We start from the raw sequence: 17,879 nt of genomic DNA, 5'->3' as shown, positions 1-17,879 counted from the left end.
GGGGGCGAGTGAGGGGGAGCATTGGAATTTTTTTTCCCCCTATTAGTGTGGAACACATCTGGCCTTGCATTACTGTAAACTACACGTGGTTTTGTAAAGTATCGAGATTGTCATCTTTTACCTCACAAAATATCATATAATATAGCAACTAAAGAAAACATTTGAAAGGACTCTGCTTCTTGAGCTATTGAGAACCAGGACCTTTGTTTATTAGTCATCTGGGACATACTCTGCACATGAAAGACAAAAATCTGTACTGTTTATCCAGTGGCCATCAGAATATTATTAATCACAAGAATGACTATCCAGAATTTCACAGCAAAAGATTGTCTGCAGCTTCACACAGATTTTAGTACTTTTTTATTATTTTTGTTAATCACCTATAACCTCAAAATATCTTAGATTCTTTACAGAATTGTTACAGACTTACAAGTCTTGATTTCATCTGAGGTATTTTTTTTATACAAGCAATTCACAAGAACAGTAAAAGGAATTCAGGACTAATGTCATAGTTGATACAACCACTAGATAGCGTGTTGACACTGCACATTCATTCTCTGCAGTATGTAACTTGGAGTGATTGAAGAATGTGGATTTCACTATAGCATCACCAGTACATTGATTATAGGCCAACGCCTGCTCCTCTGTCTTCCAATATCATGTTCCCATTATGATGCCCGCATTTTGATTAGTTTACAACTCTCAAAATATTTTATCATAGTTGAGATTTGGTTACTGGTAATTAACTTTCATTGCTTAGGGTGTCCAAATGTACTTGAAGTGATAGTAAAGAAACTTGCATTTTAATATTATCAGTAAAAATAATTATGTAACAGGAAGGCTTTGCAGTGTGAGTACCAGACTTGGTTGAACTACTGATGTCAAGAGGTCAGGCCATGAGAGGATCCATTAAGTGCTCACAACCAACACTAAGGAATATTAGACTTTTTTTGTAGAACCTGAGGTCTTACTGTTTTTGTATAGATACCGATAAGAGCTTCTGTCACTGTTCTTACAAGGCATAGTCCCAGTGTGGTCTGATCAGAAATTCTTGCTTCAAGTAAAGCTTAGTGCTTTTTTTCTTTCTCTCCCCCATTGCAGTCTTGCTGTCTGCCCATCGCCCCATGAAACAGCTGCTTATCAACAAAATTGTTAGTTTTTTAGTAAATGAATTAGATCACAGGTCATTATGTCCCTTTATTTATTTATTTATTATTTACACATTACATACACATTATTTATTACCACAAAGAATTTGAGTTCTAAACATTTCATCAGCACAGTTAACTCTGCTCACGTGGAATGAGGTCTGTTATAAGGGCAGCTGTTAATGCCTTACAGAAGGTTTTTCTGCAGTTACGTTTTTCTTCCTGTTCTTTGTTCTAAGTTTTGAATTGCATCCTAAACCTTAACAGCTAATACATATTCAAATTGTCACTATCTTCTTCAGCTGAGTGGCAGTTTTGCACTTAAATAGAGGTCAGCATAGCATATGACTCAAAGTATACTGCCAGATATGACATTTTATAAAAAATTGGTGCTGCACTGAATATAGTGTCAACTTCTGCCACTTGATCCAACTGAGAGACTGACAGCACTAGATTTTGAGAAGGCAGATGTCAATAAACTCAGAATGAGTAGGGAATATCTCATAGGAGGCAAGTCTAAGGGAAAAACAAACTAAGGAGAGCTGTCAGTTTCTTCAAGAAATGCTATTAAGAGACCAAGTGCAAAACCACACCAGTTCAGAGGAAGGCAAGGAAATTCAGTAGAAGTCTGCTAATTCACAGTTTTTTTAATTGTTCTCGAGCGTAAGAGAGAATTGTGTCTGTTAAACAGAGACTAGGTCAGATGATTGAGAACCCAGCACAATGCCCCACTCGTGTGTGTGTGTGTGTGTCTGTCTGTCTGTCTACCAGCCATAAAGACAAAGTGCACAAGCTGCAACTAGCAACACTTACTTAGCAAAAGGAAGAGAAATGAGTACAGCTGTAAGAAGGAAACAAAGGAAAGTTTGGACCACAACTCAAAGATAGTGGACACTATCAGCAGAGGACATTAAATAGCCAAAGAGTTTAATGCTCCTTTTTTTTCTTTTTCTCTCTATCTCTCTTTCTTTTTAATCAGTCTTTACTAAAAAAGTCAACAGCAAGCAGACAGTGCAATTAGTACCAGGGATAAAGGTTTAAAATTTCAGCCTAAAATAAGTAAACCTGCTTAGAAAGTAACCAGCTAATTTAGATATTTTCAAATTGCCTGAGCCTGATCACCTTCACTTTAGGAGACTTAAAGGGCAGATGAAGTGATGTCAGAATATCATTTGCTTATCTTTGAGATCTTCTGGAGGATGGATTACAAACTGGGCAAAATGAACCTAATGCCTGCCTTTTTATAAAGGAGATTTATAATTTAGTAAATCTAATTTCAATCTCCAGGAAAATTTTAGTGTACTATCTGTTTGTTTTAGAAGAAAAGAAAGAAATGAGTAGCAGCTAATAAGGATTTGCCAAGAACAAACTCAGTCACACTAGTATTTCTGTCTATGAAAGGGTAAATGATCTTGTTATACAGGGAAAGCCGCAGATATCATATAGCTTGTTTTTTTTTTTTTTTTTTTTTTTTTTTGCAAGGTCTTTAATGTTATTTCCTATAATATCCTCGTAAACAAGCTAGTGAATCATGATATAAATGAAACTGCTGTAGGAAGGGGCAGGGGGTCAAGTCTGGTTAGATAATTGTATCCACAGAGTAATTATCAATAATAATTATCAAAATACACATTCTGCAAGGAATTCTGTGAGTCTTGGGCATGTATCTAGTTATATTTGACGTTTTTATTGAAGGCATAGATGATGTAATATGAAGGATGATAATTAAACTTGCAGATGGAGCTACAAAGGGCTGCAAATATGATGGATGACAGGATCAGAATTTAAAATGGTCTTGATAAATTAAGTCATCGAAAATGGATGGAGTGCAATAGATCACAAGCTGAACATGAATGGCAAAGCCATGGTTTTTTTGCAGAAAAGGCAAATATCATGTTGAGGTGTCTAAAGAGCCTTCAAGATAGTTGAAAGAGGCCTTCTGGTCCACTCCCCACTGGTAAAGACTCACCTAGTAGACAATGTCCTGCACTTCAAGAAAGATGTGGACTGGTTGGAAAGAGGCCAGAGGAGATCAACAAGAATGGGCAGAGTCCAGAAAACATGAGGAAAGACTGCAAGAACTGGGATATTTTTGCCTAAAGAAGAGACATTTGGGAAGAAAGGAGGAGAGAGGTTTAATAATAGTCTTCAAGCATGTAAAAAGCTGTTGCAAAGAGTAGGAAAATAATCTGTTCTTGGTGGATGGATCAAAAAGACTAAAACATAAAGAAGTATAACCCAGCATATATGAATTACAGCATGAGAGATTTAGATTACACATGGGATCTTAATGTCAAAGGCAAGATACCATAGCTCAGGTTAACATGACTATAACTGGCTTTGGTTTTGAAGCAGAAGGGTGGAGTAAATGACTTCTCCAGATCCCCTCCAGTGAAAGCCTATCTCTTGATGAATCTATGATGAATCTTGATGAATCTCTTGATGAATCTATGCAGTATCTGTGCAGAGATGAGAGGTTCCTCACCAGTGGGTTGCACAGCCAAGAGCCAAGGACTGCTAAAACACAGAAAGCCTGAGCTCTGCTCCAGGTCCTCAGGGAAGTTTTCTCTGAGATCACAAATCATCCTTCTTTCTCCCTATTATAAGCCTTTCCTCTTCTCATTGTAATCTCCCTGGACTCTTCTTGACCCAGCCACATTTCAGTTTTCCCTAGTCCATCTGGATATCAGTTTTACATCTCAGCTTCTTGCCATCATAAGCCACCTTCCCTCTTGAAACACCCTAAAAACTTGTTTCTCACTTCTGCTGTCCAGTCAGGCAGGCAGACTTTCTGCTTCCATCCCAGAGGACAATAGCCATTCGCACTCCCAGGAGGACAGTGGTGCTGCATTCAGTTCCTCTGCTGCATGATAGAGCAATCTACAACCAGGCATCTCCTGTTCAGTCCTGTCAAAGCATGCTCACTGCCAATAGGGTCCAAGTGCAAAATCCTATCACGTTTCTACTGAGCATGTTCAAACTGAGATTGTTAAGGGCCAGAAGTGAACAGATTTGATCCAGAGTGGGGAAAAAAGCATATCCCTGGCCCCAAGATAATGTCTCCCCTAAGGTTCAAGTCCTAGCTCTGGAGCACAGAGATACCTGAGCTTCTTCACACACACAAACACACACACACACACACACACAAAAGATTGTTAAGAGTTTTTTTTAAGATGACCAAGTGACTATCTAGCCCTGTTTTCAGCAAATAATGAGCTATTTTTGTAGACACTGAGAACACAGTGTAAGAGCATCCACAGTGAGTCAGAACAAAGGTCCATCTAGCCCTCCAGCTTGTCTCAGATAGTGGCCATGAACAGATGCTGAGGGAAGAATAAAGAACAAAGAAAACATATTGTCATACTCCCCCCAAATACACTCACAGGCTCAGCTAATTTGTAGGTCAGGGACTTAACTTCAACAACAACAAAACAGCTAGAGTCAGGAACGCAGTGAGGAAGATCAAGACTTAAACGGTAAGACCTGGTAACACTATTGACTGAAAATCAGGTCTTACGGGACATGGCCAATGTCCTACGGTCACTGATATGGACATTACTGTTGACATTGCTACTCCATGACTTTCTGTATAAGCAAAGGGGATGATGCAGCATGTAAGCAGTTATCCCAGGAGGCTGCATTAGTGCACGGTATAGCACATCCATACCATTTCCAGATGTCACATTCTTCTTATTTAATGAGAGACTTTCAAAATTGTCTAGTGATTCTGTTTGCCTCTGGTTTTGGTCACACTTCAAGAAACATTTTAAAAATGACTCAATTTTGAGAAAGCCTCAAGCATATCTTTTGAAATAAATCCTCTTTAAGAATAACAACATTCGGCCTCAGAAATTGTTTTGTCATAAAAGCAGAAATAAGCCACAAAACATAAATGCTGAAAAATAATATTGACTTAAATATCATTGTCTGTGGCTCGCAGCCATCAGAGAGTGACATTGACACAGATCATGGCAGGTATGATTTTTGTGACTGAAGAAAGAACACTAGAATGAGATCTATGAGATCTGAATGCTGTTGCCTTTGGAAGAGGTCTCCAGGGATCATGCGGAGGTGACCCTATAACCACACTGTCAGCCTCAGCATGGATTGGATTGGGAGTTAGGAAACACCCAGGTAAGAATTTTGGGCAGCAGAACATGGAGATAGGACTAGTTTTAGAGAAGGAATGTGTATGTTTAGGATGCACGTGGAGTTGTTTAGAAACCTTACATATGCCATTACAAATTTATGAGCACATTGGAATTGACTAGTGGAATTAAGATCTCCAAAGTACACAAAGCGCATAAAGACACACACACACAGAGGCAGAAACTGCTTTCAATAACCAAATAATTCTGTCACCAGACAGCCCAAAACTACTCAAAAGCACCAATTCTAGCCAAGACCAACAGATTTAAAATATTTTTTGAATCTCTAGGTAAAGGAATTTTCAGGATGTGACAAGCCAAAAAGTCTTTAGGAAAATCTCAAGCAGATGATCTCATTTTTTTAGCCATCATATCTCTTAAACACCTTGTCCAGTTTCCTTCAACTCTTCCAGAAAATCTATCCCAGAATAAGATTATGCCTGTGAAGTTTTAGATGTACTGGGCTAATTTCGGCAAAGCGAGGAACAGGAATAAAATCATGTTTATAATGGAAACTTAGACATCTGCAGTTTACTGTTCAGTTTGATCTATATAATGGATGGTCTTTCCATTGTAGAAAAATAAAAGGACTTTTACTATCACAAAGGGAAAAAAACACCCACATATGAAGTCCTACCTATGGGAGAAAAAGACTTGGCAGGTCACACAAATATTTTTGCTTCCTCCTCCTAAAAATGTTTATAGGAGCCAGATTCATTTCCTAAGGTCTGGCTTGAGGATTTATGCAGAATATTACATGGTGTTGGCAGAGCAAGATGATGATGATTTCTGACTGCAGGTGTATCTCTACCACAGACCTTATTAAAACTGCAGCATGGCATTGACATACCTGACTAGCTTTGAACTAGCCAGCTAAGGTACTGCTAATACCATAGCAATGCCATTACAAAACATGGCACAACTGTAAAACCCACCATAAAAGCTGAGTACAATAAACAGGTATTTTTTGCATGCTATGCTGAACACTGTGCTCCTGGAATGATGTTACTAGCCGGACCCAAGCTATCTAGTTTAATCGTAATTCAAGTATTTCAAAGCAAGCTCTAATTGTACCTTTCATCTGAAGGTTCTGTAGCATGACTAGTTAAATAAAATTATCCTAGGCGAGTGTAAAGTCTATCTCTAGACAGTTCCTAGATCCTGCCACTCTCATTGATGCCCATTTTGGAAAACATAGTACAAAGGGAATTTTTATTAAGATCTGGATTTTTTTTCTGGCTTGCGTAATGGTTAGAGCAAAACTCCTCTAGTGACTTTAACACAAGTCTTCTCAGATTCCTGTGGCAGTTGGAGGTCCTTCCTAGGGTCTTGTAAAACTCCCTCTAATAAAAATATTCGTAGGAAAAGGGTTATATAGGCTGCATTACGTTGAACACAGTTCCTCTAATCTGCAGTTGAATTGTCATCGGTGAATACTACTTCCATGAATACCAATTCATCCTCAAAGTTATCTTTTGTCTGCTAAACCCCATGCTACTCCTGACCCTCACCCATGCCACCAATTCTGGTCAACTAGTGGCCTCCCATTGGGCTCCCAGCACAAGCACCCCACCTGGGGCAACTCAGTTCAGCTTGAAAGCTCTTCCTGTTGACTTCTCCAATATGGGCGGGAAGTGGAAAAAAGTGGATTAAACGGACCAAAGAAAAGCCATTCTAAAGGTTGCCGAGCTCATTCAACCCCAGGAGCTTTCAACTTCAGACTGCTTCTCTGAGCAGCACAGAGATCTAAAAATCTGGTCCTGATGCTGTTGAACAGGGAACATTGGTCCAGGATATGGCAGATGGGCAGTAGCGGAGAAGGTAAAGGGTAGACTGAAGAGAGCTATAAGTAGTCATACACAGTCAAACCTGAGATATGCTCAGCCTTAAGCCATCAAAGCCACCCTCCTAAACTGCACCCTGGTAATGTAATCTCAGTCTGCTCAAAACAACCTTTGTCAACAACACAGGCTTTAATAGGGGACTAGGTACATCAAAGGATCAAAGTACTGCCTCTTATAAGACAAGCGCTGATTTTGTCACTCTGGAAAAGATAAGGAAAAGATTAAAACTGTCAAGAATATCTATCAGGTTGTGAGTTTCAGATATGGACTCCCTTGCACTCAGTTTAGCTACGAGCCCAACGTCAGCTTGAGCGCTAACCTTTGGGGAGCATCTAGCTCTGAATGTCTTTCCTGGTCACTCAGAAAAGGAGATATACACAGTTAGTTTCTGAAAATTTGTGTTCAAGTGACTTTTCAGGGAACAGGATGACTCACGAGCTTGGAAATGCCATGACTGCTCATGTAGGTCCTTCCACACACAAAAATTCAGTCTGTGGTGACACACGGCATGGGAAATTTCAGCTCAAACAGCGAAAGTCTGGCAAGATTATGAACAATCAAAAACTAGGCCATCTAATGGAAAGTGTTAGACAGCCTTAGCTATTGGACCACCATCATCTTCACAGCCAGAGAGTGATTTAATCTGTCAGTTATGTGAGCACTAGGAGCAATGAATAGATCTTTGTATTTATTCACAGCAAGTACATACCCAGAATGACATACGATGCTTTCTTTTTTGTCTGACAGTTCACTGGATCGCTAAAGAGCCAGGGGTTTGCACAACAAGGCTTTCTGAAGCAGGATGACAATAGATACCATCTATGTTCAGAAAGAGGGTCTCCCAAGGTCGACTAGAGTCCCTTCTCCCAACTTAACCTGACAATTTTTAGCTATGCTCAACTTAAAAGCCCCATATCAGCAGATGAGCTCAGTTCTGCTCTCAGTTACAGCAGGTGGCATGCAATCAGCCATGCCTGCTGGCCACACTTCTTAGAAGCAGAGAGGCAAGAACACAGCTCGTCTGTGGCTATCAGCACAAGGTAGTGCAGTCGCAGGGCTCCTCGGCAGAGCCGTGCCACTCAGGCCTGCCAGGGGCCACGCTGGCAGCCCAGAGTTTCTGAGCAACTGCTGTCCCAAGGATGCTCCGCTGCGCTGGCAGCATGAGGAGTAGAGCAGGGGCAGGGGCTGCCCAAGCCAGATGACTCCTTTGCAGAAGGACCTCTTCACACTTGGTCGGTGAGCAGAGTTTTTCCACTGCCTTTGTTGCTGCAGCAGCACAAAAGGGCTGGAGCATGGCCAGAAACTTATGTCATATTTACACCTGGTATAACCGAGAGCAGAATATGCTCTATCGTATGTTCAAAATAAGCCTTTAAATAAAGCTGGTTACAGCTGAAGCTCTGCCAAGGCTCTGGTGGACATAGTAGTCCACTCTCCCCCAGCAGAGAAACTGGCTGGATTCAATCAGCTATGGAATACAGGGGGCAAGACTGAGGTTTGCCAGCTGGTCAAGGTCATTTGCTAGTTTGGCTTGTCTAATTCTCAGGAAGCCAGTGACAGCTAGCCCTAAGCCAACCTCCTTTTTCATTGCCATAAATACAAATGATAATGCACACCAATACAAGCAAAATGAGACGATTGTAAGCTTCCAAGAATACTTCCAAATACCAGCCAAAAGCTCTATGAAAAGTCTCAGTCTGAGACAGATTACTACACGCCACCCTTCAACCCCTCCTCCCAGGACAAGTATAGCTTCTATACTCATCTGTGCTGGAACAGGTGTGAAAAAGCAGAGTCTAACTGGCCACACTTCAGCACATTTCATTGTGCCACCATCCCCACAGAGAGTTTCTGCCATCCAGATGAATGTGGCCTGTTTATTTTTCTCTTACTTTTGTGATTGGTTATTTCTTATTACTGAGTCCCAGTCTGGACAAAGTGCTTAGATTTAATAAGTCAGTCAGAACCCAAAGGGCATGAGCTAATGATGTACTTCCTCTCTCTTTTTGCTTCCTGACCTGCCCTTAAGCATCCATATTCTTTACTCTTAAGGGTAAGCTGATCGTGGAAGGAGGCACAGCAGGGAACAGATTCATGTGGGTGACTGGGGGTGATGATACAGGATTTTGAAGATATAGGGCAGGTCTGCCTCCACCAGATCTGTGCTGGGGAAGTGAGATTTTGTGGCTGTGGCAGGAAGGCCAGACTCCCCAGCTGTGCTCCTACCATGAGTTCTGCCCCAGAGTGTGGTGCTGCCTGTGGGCCACAACCATAGAAAGTGGGGGGAAGCTTTCCATCTCCCCTTTATCTGCAGCTCAGGGCCAGGCTTCTGGGGAGCACTTTTCCTCCATTCCCAGTAAGAAGCAGGATGCTCCATACCCCCTGCCACTTCAGGGCATCACGAAAGGTTTCAATGGTGTTGCCCATCACTACTAGAAAGCAAACCATTCCCCAAGGGCAGGACTGTCAGGACTGGCTCCTAATTTTTTTTTCTTATCTAGCTACTGGAAAAGAAACTGTTGAAGTGCTGGCTAGCCATGGACTGCAAATAAGCACTTAAATCCATCCTTAATCAATAAAATGAGAGGAATGAAGCGCTTAGAGCTAAGAGTGTGCTTAAGTACTGACTAGCATGAACCTTGAACTGAAGCTATTGTCAGAGGATGGAAATGAGAGGAGGCCGCCATGTTCACCTGCAGCCATTGCTTCTGGAGGCACAGGACATGAGTGAGACCAGCTGTACCTGGGAAACAGGAAACCAGAGGAGAAGCTAGGCTGGGACACCTCACAGGGGTAGCATTTGCCATTTAAATATTGCAGAGAAAGACCATGCAGTATTGTACCTGTAAAGATGCAAGTCACTTCAAGTGGTTAATAGGTTCATTGAACAGCCATTAACTCGGTTAATTAGGTAAAAAGTACCAGTATCTCAGTATATTTTCCCCTTTTGATCAATGGCTCCCAGAAGTCATGCATGATTTTCATAAGGTGAGATAACAAGCTGTCAGTCACAGGAAGCCTGGAGTGAACCATACAGATAATCAACACAGTCTGAAAACAAGAAACATGTCAAACTGCAAAACCAATGTCTTTCTTTAAAAAGAAAATGAGAAAGTAATTTCAACAAGCAAGCTTTGGCTTACAAGTAATATTCTAGTCAACAATAAAATAGAAGAAAAGTATTTGTGTGTGATTCTGGAGTGATTTGATAGAAAACATGCAGAAATTAACTCTTGATATGAACTTGCCCAGTGTCATTACATGCTTTCTAGGCTCTAAAGTTATAGCCTAAGCTCATCTTCTTTCCAGTACACAAATTAGAGAAAACAAAGAAAGGGCAATCACCAAGTAGCAAGAGGGTAAATCATGTAGGAGCAGTATATAGCACTTTCATGTGTTATATCAGATATATGTTTCTACTCTCAATAAACATACATATTTACTCGCATAGTATTTTTATACATAGTGTATATTCACTTGGGCAGTGGTGCCTGCAAGTATCTATTCCTATGGAAGAAGTTAGGCCTGTGGTCACTGACAGGGAGGGCTGGTGGTGTCCTCAGGGACGGCCGTAGCCCAAATGCCAAAGAAACCCCAGGACAACCTGAACATGCACGATTTGTAGAGTTAGAGGTGGACTGTGCAGATACAGACTCCTCCAGTTGTTCTGGGGCAAATTCATTAATGCTGGTGAAGGGAGGATATAAATTCCATTACCCTGATCAACGCGAGAGTCGCCGCGAGCAGGACAGACATTGTTACCCATGCAGAGTCCCTGTAGCACCTCCAGCTCTAGCAGTGGAGAAGAACAGCTGCTTTTTCATGAGCAAGAGCCTTAGTAGAAGGGCCCAACTTGAGTCAGGTGCTCTCTTCCTTCTCATCTCACTCTGGGACTGTCCGTGATGGCACTCCCCAAAAGGAGAAAAGAGTAGGTTGGAAAACTGAGGCTAGCATTGCTGTCTCAGCAAATTATTTGCCTCAAAGAGGATCAGAAACCAAAGTTTATTCAGGTGCAATAGCCTGTGTGAGGCCTCTCTAATTTATTTAAGCAGTGAGAGTCAAGAAATTGTCAGCAAGTGACAGTTTGGGTTGCTGGGCTTTTGTGGTTTTTATTTTTCTCCCCTCAGTGATTTGAGCCAACTGTTACTTCATGCATATGGAATACACAAATTCTAGCCTTCCCTCACTGGTGTGAAGTAAGAGTTTGGCACATGTTGAAAACAACAAACAGAAATTAACTTGCTCTCTCCCATCTTTAATGTCAGTACCCACCAGTAATTATTTGGAGAATTAAACACAGTCATCTTGCCGTCACCTTAATTCACCACATTGAAAAGTTATTATATAACAGATTAACTTGATTTAGTCTACCTTCCAGAGACTTACCCAGTGGTTCACTCTTCTTTATTGAATTAACAGTAAAAGAAGCTTTTGGCTTTCACACATGCTATGAAATCCATCCCAAGTTCAGGCCACCAGAGCTACGAACTGCTGAAGTGCTAACTGCTCTGGAGCCACCTCCATGGTGTTCAGAGAGCCTGAACTCCAGCTGACCCACCAGGCAGCAAAAACACGCTGATAGACACAAGTAACCTGATCTTCTGACATTCCCCTTTCCATTTAGGAAAAAAATAATCCCCCATTCACTGGGGTCATTGAGTCTTTAGATCCTTTCCTGTGCTTGTTTAAACATAGCACTGTAACCCTGGGTTCAGATTTGGGGTATGTCACAACAGAGCCTGGGTTAATTCTTTATCTGGTAACAGCTTAACATGAAGTAGCAGTTGCAAAGCACAGCTAGATGCCTTTCCACCGCTCATGTAGGAACATCTCCATTGCCTTCAGCAGTGGAGATGTTGGCTGACAAGAAGGATAAATTGCAAACACACAGCACAGAGCATCTTATACCTCCTTGGCTGACTGTACCTCAGAGAACTAACACTTCTTTCAAACAGAGTTATACAGGCTGAAGGCTATGGATTACCAGTCACATGAAGGCCTGATTCAATGCCCACTGAGGTCAAAGGCTTTTTTTCCTACCACCTTTACATGTTTTGGATCAGCACCTTACTCAAAATACGAACCTTGAGTATTTCAAGGTTTAAGGTTAAAAAAAAAAAAAAAAAGCCTCTTATTTTCCTGCCTTCTTTGCTTCTAGCTCTAATAAGTTTGTCATCACTACAATGCTAGATTTGATTGCAAACTGCCCTATGAATCAGTACAGAAACAGTAACACTCTTCTGGTTATTTTTCCTTCTTCCTTCACCTTTTCCCTTGAGGGCACAAAACCAATTACTCCAGAGATGTCCTTTAAATATTCATGGGAATTGCAACCCCATGTTTTACTATGCTAGAATGGGGTAAATATATTAACATGTCCAATGTCAGCTTATACTGAGATTTGCAAGTATTAGATATAACCCTAATTTTAAGCAATAATTCACAGGTTTCTTACAAAAAGTGTCAGCTCTTTTAAAGAAAAATGCCTGGTGAAAACAAAAGAGAAAAAGGAAATTACATTCCAATTTTCCCAGTATTAGAAAGTAAATCTGATCTCCTGGAAAGCAACCTCTGCTTGGTCCAAGTTGTGCGCTTTTGCAGATGCTGCTTAAATGCTTTTGTTGGCCAGAAACATGGGGTAACTGAGCTGACCCATTTACCCACCTTACATCTATAGCACAGGCAGGGATGGGCGTCCTTCCTCACCATGCTTGCCTGAAGAAGTCCAAAGGGGCTGACAGCAGCTCTGAGCAGTGCTTGCCACAGGGGATTTCACAGTGCAGAGGTACTAGTAGGTGCCTCATCTGGGACATTAGAGAGCAGTTAGGTGGCCACAGCTTTTGGCCACTGCTGGTGGAGGCAGGAGTGTACTAGAGGTCAAGGTGTCCATGCTTCACAGACATGCCACTTCCCCTTCACTAGATGAAAGAGTCTTTGTGCGCTCTCAGCGAGGGGCTCCGGGCATAGCTATGGCTCAGTGCAGAATAGAGTCTGAAGAAAGCAGGAAATACAATCCTGTTTTCAGAGTTATTGATACTCACAACTACTAATTACAACAAATGTTCTGATTAAATCTGGTTTGTACTACAAGGAACAGTTCTTAACTGGCAAACTCTGGAAATGACCACAGTTGTTTTTAAAACCCTTCCTAGTTTTGATTCCTATCTTTTTCTGGTGTACGCTATATATCCTTTTTGCCCGTGCAGTCACCACGTGACCTGTTAACCCCCATTGCTTTGGGAAAGCTCAGCTAGGGAAGATTCACATTCTTTTCCAGTACTGCCAGTTCCCTGACACTCTGCCCACAGTTGTAGAAGAATTGATGGTATCCAGCTGCGCAAGTGATCAGTAATGTCCAACTGACATTAATGTTTCCCTTAAAAAAAATTCTTTATAAGGGATGTGTTTTTTGTTTTGTTTTGTTTTTTTAAATAAACATCTGATTCTGTCAGATGCTTTGTTATATTCCCAACAGCCTGGGTCTTAAAAAGAGGTAAACATTCTCATGTGAGGAACAACTGTACCATGCCTCAATATTCATAACAAAGTAATTAATGTCACCCAAAAAGGAATTCATTGGTCCTCCAATTGCATACGATTATTGGACAATTAAGTAATATTTCATCAGAAGTTGTTCATAATAAGCAAAAGTTACAAATAAACATACAACCCGAGATAGAAACACCCTGTATTGCCTAAGAAGTGATAGTTGACAACGGATAGGCTGGATAAATCAAGAAAAAAAGACTTTCAGGTGACAAACCATGGGTATTGCTACCACATAAAATAAATGGGATGCCTTGTAGAAATGAGCAGGAATGAAGAGTCTGCTTCTATAAAAGTAGGAGGTGAGCCTACACATATAAAACAAAATACTCAATATTTTGGTAACTTAATTTTTTCCTTATTTTTTACACCGTTTGAGGGTTTTTTACAGTGCTGATTTAAGTATCTCCAGTTCTGTAGACTGATTTAAAATGATCTATGTGTAACATGTCCCATTGGTGATGTTAATTACATGCTCCCCTGTGCCAATACACACAGCTTTATTTCAAAGTGCAGCAGCTTGTACTTTTCCATCTAGCACCTTTGGTTTGGTCCCCAGCATCAGGCAGTATCATAATATTGAAACATAATATTGCAAATATTACATTTTAAATGTCTCCTGTTCTATAAAATGGGCTAGTCTTATAAAAGTGAAACTGTTGGAATCCTAATAACTCAGCAAGAGGCAAAACAACCATACATTGGCACTTTCTGTAGAGTGTTTGTGACCTTCAATTTTTAGTCCAGCAACATGGACAGGGTGGAATTGCATTGGCAAGCTCATATACACACACACGTCACCCCTACTGGTACAGTTACATAGGATGCAGAACACCACAAAAAACTTCTGTGCTCTCTTTGACAAGCAATCATTGCCCCTAATCAGTCACACCATTCTACAAACTGGAAAAAATAAACAGCAACTTAGGAAAATTGCCTTTATGCAACCAAATCAAAATCTTACAAAGGAAGAGATCAAGCCAAGCAGCTACGTGTTAATATGTCTGCCTCAGAGAGATTTCCAACACTCTTCCTCCCCCACCGATCCCCAAGAAAAACTCATGGGTTAATTATCCACTTGAATTTATTTTCTGGAATGATTTGCTTTAGAAGAGGGGAGGAGTTGGGGGATGGGAAAGGAGTGGAAAGGGGAGAAGAAAGGTGAAAATCCCAGCCCTAAAGTACTGAGGAGCTTCTCAGAGAGGGACATATTTAGAGAGGCTTCATGGAAGTTCCTCACATTAATCCTGTTAGTAGCTAACAGGACTTGTGTCACAGGGCTCCTGAGCTGAGGTCTATTGGGTTGCTGCAAAATGCGATATCTGTTGCCAGAATAGCCAAGCAGCACTAGAGTACATGGGAATGAAACCAAAGAGAATGGCAAGACACAGGTTGTAAGAGCAATATATTCAGAAAGAAAACAGGGAACAGTGAGAAAATGAAGGTAAGAAACCCCTCAAAAAGCCATGAAATGCTAAAAGATTTATTCCCAAGTGTTTCCTCCAGTATAAAGTATTCCTAGTGCCTCCCTTCTTTGGCAATTCCATTTCCATAGGGATTGGGATCTGATTTGACACATCTAATTTACAGAAGCTCATAACATTTCTTTACTATAACAGCACGCAAACAATAATGTATTATGGATTTTACATGTGTATTTTATTTTTCTGCAGAAGTCAATAAAGTCATGCCAGCAAAAAACTTGGCTTTACATTCACATAAAATATTTTATCCCCAAAAGCAATAGAAACTCTAATCAGACTGCAACACTTCATATTGTTACAAACTGCAATTAATCTGCTCAGACTGAAAAGCCATATCAGTTTTTGACTGAAAGGCATGTCATTAAGTTTCTGAGTTGTTTACATGTAATGCAACATGACAGGAATTTGTGCAGAGCTGAGAGAAAATGAGCTATTTGAAGTTAACTGTTTGGAATCCTGTCTTTAGCTGTTTTCAGGCTTCAGAAAGTTGGCAGGGCTGATTTCATGGAGTCACACAGGAGTTGTGAGAGAATTCCCTATATTGAACCACTCTTTAAGGCTTAGTAAAAACCCGTCGTGCCTTTGGGTGTTCGTGTCTGGGGAGGGAGGAAGTCTCCACCAACATCCTCAGTTTCCAACAAGACTAAACAGTAAATCTAAAAAGTGAAAATACATGACTTACATCAAGCAGCAGAGGACACAAGTAACACAGTTCATACCTCATCTGTGAAGCCTGGCAGTTACCATCCTGAGTCCTTTCCCAAGGGGAGGCTGAGACAGACAGCAGAGCAGCTAGCAGAAAAGCAGGAGTCAGGTGCCACAAGGTTCACACATATGAGGGCTGGAGAGATTGTGCAGAAGGACAAAAAGGAGAAGATCAATGTTAGATAAGTACAGAAAAAGATCTGCAACCCTGTCTATGCAGTGACTTTACAGCACTAATTTACAGAGAAAGTCGAGACAAATATAGAATCAAACCTCTCTACTCAGGCCTGGGCTAAATTAGTGTAGATATATCCCCTGTGGGAAAGCTCCTTCAGCTGTGCAATTTTTTTTAGCTCCTCAGCCTTACTTAGCTAGTTAATTAGTTAGTTAAGAAGGAAGGCAGATTTCTCCCTCTGAAAGCCAGGATCAATTAGATTTCCATATGATTATGCTTGAATACATGAACTCTAAAAGTTAAAAAAAAGCAGAAGGCAATTAAAAAGAACAAAGTATTTATTTATTTGCTTGTTTTAAATCTCATATTTATGCTTTTTGAGCTAATCTTCTGATCTGGAGAAGAAGCAGAAGTTTGGCAACAAGATTTTTGTAGGTCTGAGATAAGGTTTAGACCAAAAATGAGTGGTGATCTTGTGTGCCAATTTAGGATACCTCAAATAGTATCAAGGATTAGAGGGCAGCATTTTCTGTCACTTTACAATGTTTCATATTTAGTGCTTGAAACACTGAGGACCCCATAATCACCAGGCACCTTGAAAACCTTGGTGCAAATCTTTTTCCGTGTCAGCCATGCTCTCTCTTCCTCCAGAGAAGAACCTCTCCATCATCTGAGAAAATGTATTTGATGATGGGAAGAAAAAGAGTAAGATTTGTAAGATTAAGAAGGCAACCGGAAGAACTGAATTCTTTCTCAAAGAATTAATATGCTCATGGAAAAACAACTGAAAGTCAGGGCTTCAGATCAATCTGTTTTGGAAAAGGAAGAAATAACATTGTTAATGTTAAAACAACAACAACAACAAAAAACAAGTCTTGCGACAGACGCTGTCATTTCTTCCACTGGGGAAGGGATGGTGTAGAGCAGCAATTAGAGCAGCCCCGTCGTGATTCCCACTTCCCCGGCGAGTCTCCCTGCTACCAGCAGGCATGCAAGGACACCCTGGCGCCCAGCCTCCCCCAGTGCCCCAGCTGCCCTTCGTGCCAGTGCCATGCCAACTCGCAAGTCGGACAAGCCACCAACCCACGCGAGCTTTCCTAGAAACACAGGTGCTGCCTGCCTTCACCTGGGACACCCATGTCCCGGCTTTGGCTGGTGCCCCAGGCACCAGTAGCTTTGTGAATCCTGGCTGGCAGGGACACGGCACCAAGGGATGACGGCAGCTCACTTTTGGGGGAAAGGGTTGGTGAGCAGGGCCTGGAGAGAGCCACGGCAGCCACAGCTCCCCGCGGGGACTGGTGGGTGCCCGCGAGCCTCAGAGGAGCTGGGCCAACCTGATGCCTGGTGCGGGGGTAGAAGGGTGACATGCTTCACCGTGTTTATTTTCATCAGTTGTTTTTGGACAACTGGATTTTCTTGTGGATTCACGTTTATTTGCAGCTATTGACACACTTTGCTCGTCATCCTCAGCAAACACGCTCCAAAGCACACAGGTGTCTTTCACTGGAAATGGACTCACCCATGTGGAATAAACACGGAAAACCAAGAGGCAACCACAGAAAGAAAGACAAACCACAGAGAAAAGGTCCTATTCACCTCCAAACCAGGTGTCACTGAGCTAGATAATTAGATCTGTAAGAGACTGAAAACACCTCTAAAATGACAGTCTTCACCAAGTCTTAGACACTGAAGGAAGACAGGTTCAGTAAAGTCAATGGAAAATTTTTAATAAAAGAGGTGCTTCACGTACTACTCTTGTTTCCGTCTCCAAGTCATTCTTGCTGTTTGACTGACCTGAGTTACAGCAACTAGATCTCCAAGTATAAACA

Source organism: Apteryx mantelli, chromosome 3 (genome assembly GCF_036417845.1).
Source record: "Apteryx mantelli isolate bAptMan1 chromosome 3, bAptMan1.hap1, whole genome shotgun sequence".
Lineage (NCBI taxonomy): Eukaryota > Metazoa > Chordata > Aves > Apterygiformes > Apterygidae > Apteryx > Apteryx mantelli.
The sequence above is the reverse complement of the archived record's forward strand: the minus strand, read 5'-3'. Positions refer to the sequence as shown.